Consider the following 4309-nt stretch of genomic DNA (forward strand, 5'->3'; position numbering starts at 1 on the left):
GGCGGCGGGACGCGCGGGGCGGCGGGGACGCGCGGGGACCGGCGCCACGCCCCCGCCGCTGATTGGCCCCCGGCGCACTTGGCCTTATAAGGCCGCGCCGCGCCGGATTCCTGCGGCCCGGACTTCCTGAGCCCCTCACCGCGCCGACCCCCGCCCCGTCTGCAGGGCGGGGAAACGGAGGCAGGCTTGGCCAGGGGCTCCGGACGGCCCCGAAGAGGCCCCCCGCCCCCTCCCGGCTGGAAGACCCCAGGAGGCGCCGGCACCCTTTCTGCATCTAAACTTACCCTTCTGTGCGAGGCTGGGGAAGGGAGGAATTGTTGGGGGGGGGGGCGGCTCTGGCACCTTGGAGCGCGAACGGTGACCCCTGTCTGTCACACCGAGACGCCTCCCGGCCCACTCCCGTCCTGGGACTCCCATAGCTGGGTGGTGGACAAGGGAACTAGGGCAGGCTCCTCAAAGGAGGGGCCATTTAGGCTGGGGCTTTGATGGATGCGTAGGAGTTTGCCAGTCCAAAAGGGATACTGTTCCTGGCAGAACAAAAGGTGCAAAGACCTCAAGAGACGTCAGTGCTTGAAAGCACGTGGAGCTGAATCAGATGGGCTGGGGGATGGGTGGGGTGAGAAGGGGCTTTGAATTTCCTGCTGAGGAACCACAGGGAATGGGGAGGGAGTGGAACTAAGGCGTGAGGTTGAGAGAGGTCCTGGGGGTTGGGCTGAGGCTGCCGAGTTTTCCAGGCCAGGTGCGCGCGCGCGCGCGCGCACACACACACACACACGCCCACACACGCCGTGCTCAGTAGGCGGTGTGCGCTTGCACCGATCAGTCAATAAATTCATATGCGACAGAATAAGTGAATTCGCTTACTCGGTAGCTCACGCATCTGCTCGATCGTCCGTTCACACCACTATCTACTGCTCAGACGCTCCCCAGCCTGGCTCCGGGGCCGCGCCTTCGCTAGGAGGTGCCGGCCCACAGGACGCCTTCGCTCTGGATCTGCCCATCCCTGCTACGACTGAGCCAGGCACAGACTCCCATCCCTGCCTCCTGTGAGCAAGTACCGGACAGAAAGAGGGATGGAGGACACTGGAGGGGAAGCGGGCCCCACAGGGGGTGTCAAGGAAAGCTGCCTGTAAGAGGGGACATGGGAGGCGGGGTTTTAAAGCCTGAGTAGGAGTTCAACAAGCAGCTGGCTGGGCTCCCTGAGGGCTCAGAGGTGACTCACCCCTGCCCCTTCCCTGAGGAGTGCACCTCCCTGGAATCTGTTAACTCTCCACTGTCCTTCTCCTGTTCTTTCTCTCTGAGGCCCTTCCCTTCTGGGTCTCAGCTTCCCCACCTGAAAGGGGGGCCGGTGCATAGTGGGGAGTCAACAACGAGATGGTGCAGCTCTGAGTGTGGGAATAATGAGGTTGGTTTGTATCGAGGTGGGGAGCTCTGAGGGTCGTAGGGCCCTGGGGAGAGGCCAGGGAGACACCGCGCAGGTCCTGCTGGGGCATGGCAATCCGGGGGACCCAGGGCACCGTGAGCCAGGCCCCGGTGCTTGTCCGGGGAGCCACTGGTGACTCTGGGGACAGCTCCCTGCCCTGGGAGGCTCCGAGACAGGCGCGAGGATGGGACACTTGCCCGAGTCTGCAGCCCTGTGACCACCCTGTGCTGCTCAGACGGGCTCTCCGGCCAAGGGAGCGTTCGAGGCGCGGCCCGGGCAGCCGGGACCGGAGGCTTCACCGTAGATTTTCCTTCGTCCTGACTTAGAAGTCTGTTCTGTTTTTGGAAAACACCTGAGCATATTTGAAACCACTTGGGGATGTACGTGTTCTCCTGTCTGGGGAGGTTTTGCACACCCAGTGACACGTCCTTGCAAAGGAATGTTGGCGTGGGAGGCGAGGCGTGGGCGGCGCACCCGGGTTTGCATTTGCAGGAGCTCCGCCGACACCTCGGGGATTTTTCACACAGCCTGCGCGTCCAGCTGCTACGACTTTCAAGATAATGAGTTACGAGGAACGTGTTACTAAAGCTGTTCTCTTCTAGCTCTTTTAACACGGATTCGAATTCAAAAGGACATGTCCGGTCAGTCTTCTATTTCTATCGGCCAGTGCCGTTCTGGACCCATGGACCAAATCCAGATTCCAGATTTATGTATTTATTTTTTCGGTCTGGCCCTTGAGATAACAATGTTTTCTAACATTTTTTAAGCATCTTTTTTTTTTCTACTGTTTATTTATTTTTGAGAGAGGGAAAGCGACAGAGCGGGAGCAAAGGAGGGGCAGAGAGAGAGGGTCACAGAATCCCAAGCAGCTCCAGGCTCTGAGCTGTCAGCACAGAGCCCAACGCGGGGCTCAAACCCACAAACCGTGAGACCATGACCTGAGCTGAAGTGGGCCTGAGCCCCCGGGCGCCCCTCTACATCTTTTTTTTTTTTTTGAGTTTGAACTTTTTTTATTATTTTTTTTTAATTTACTTTTTTTAAAGATTTTTTTTATTTTTTTAATGCTTTTTAATTTAGTTTTGAGAGACAGAGAGAGACAGTGCGAGCAGGGGAGGGTCAGAGAGAGAGGGAGATACAGAATCTGAAATAGGCTCCAGGCTCTGAGCTAGCAGTCAGCACAGAGCCCGACGCGGGGCTCGAACCCACAAACATGAGATCTGACCTGAGCAGAAGTCGGAGGCTCAACTGACTGAGCCACCCAGGCGCCCCTCTAACATCTTTAACTGGCCCAGAGGAGTACTGCTCTGCTCGTGGAAATAACATACTAGTCAAACGTGGGGGGACGAAGTCTCATTGGTGCCCAGCTGTGTTACAGGCAACTCCGTGTAACACGTGAGGGGAGTGCAAGGCTGAGGACATTGGCATCTGGCCTTTTACAGAAAATAGTTTGCTGACCTGGGTGCTAGACACTCAACCTCCCAGAACCCAAGAAATCCAGACTCAGACATCCCAAAATTCAAAATCCTGGGTCTGGAAGCTTAGAATATTATACTTTTCCAAACTCTGCCAGAGGACCTCAGATTTATGGGATTACATCATTCTGTATAATTCTTTGGCCTCACTGCCCCCACTTGGAGCCTGGGTTCAAATCCTGACTCCTCACTTGACTGCGTGATTTTAAGCAGCAGTGACACTTGGCCTCTCCACGTGTCCATCTTCCCATCCGCCCTCAGGTTTGCTGTCCGCGTGGAACAGGTGACCACGCGCAGTGTACCCTGAGCAGGCACGGGGGACCCCACGTGAGGGTTGTTGAGTGAACATGTGTCAAGATCTTAAGAATGTTGGCATCAGTTGGGAACCTGGCAAGGAGGTCTGGGGCCCCTGCAGCTGTCCTCTGTCCTTAACTCCCTGGCACTCACTCAGTGTCCAGGACAGAGCCCTGGAGAGGGAGCAGCGCTCGCGGATCAGGGGTCTCTGGGTCCTCCAGGGTGGGGCCTCGGTGACGCCTGTGGGACAGAGGGCCACGCAGCTCAAGGACCTGGGGTGCAGGGGCCCCCTCTGGTCTTGGGCCCTGCGGTCTCAGGGGCTGGGCATGGAGGCTGCAGGTGCAGCAGGGGCCCTGGGCCCTTTCCCCACAGCCACCTTCTGGGCGACCCCATCCCCTGTGTCTGAGCTCTCTGGGTGGGGCCCCAGGACAGGTCAGGGCAAGACCCCAGGTTGGGTCCCTCTGTGGGGCCTTTGGGCACCTTCTGGGTGGGCTCCCCTTGCTCTCTGTAAACAATGTCTCAGCCTTGTTGCTTGGGCTGGGCCTGGCCAGGTGGATGCACACAGAACACGCTGTTACAAACAGTAACAGTAACAGTAACAGTAACAAGAGCATCTCAAAGGAGGGAGTGGGAGAGCCTGTTAGCTCAGGGCAGGAGTCTCCCTACCTCAAACTCTGCCAGGGCTCCCCACTGCACCCCCGGCCCCGCTGTCCTCCAAGACCCCACCCACTGCCGGGTGAATTCCCCACCAGGCATGCCTTCTCTCTGTGCCCCATGTTTCCAGCCCCAGTCCTGTCTCAGGGCCTGTGTCCTCTGCTGGTGCTCTGGTCACCTGGGTCGTTCACTGCCCTCCCTCCTATTTGAGGGTCAGTGCCTTGGGAGCCTCTTCCCTGCACCCCCATTTAACCCTCAAACTGCCCTGATGCCACCAGCACACCGAGAGAAGCAGCAGTGATGCCCACAGCACCCTGGGAAATCCAGTCCCTCCTCTGATTTCCTGGCTGTCCTCAGAAGCATGGGTGTGGGTGTTTGGGCCTTCTCTTACCCCCTTGGGTTTAGACCTAGAACTCTCCCCGGCCTTTTTTTTCCCCCCCATGACAGCGGCTTTCCAGGGATGCTG

This window comes from Suricata suricatta, chromosome 12 (assembly GCF_006229205.1).
Source record: "Suricata suricatta isolate VVHF042 chromosome 12, meerkat_22Aug2017_6uvM2_HiC, whole genome shotgun sequence".
Lineage (NCBI taxonomy): Eukaryota > Metazoa > Chordata > Mammalia > Carnivora > Herpestidae > Suricata > Suricata suricatta.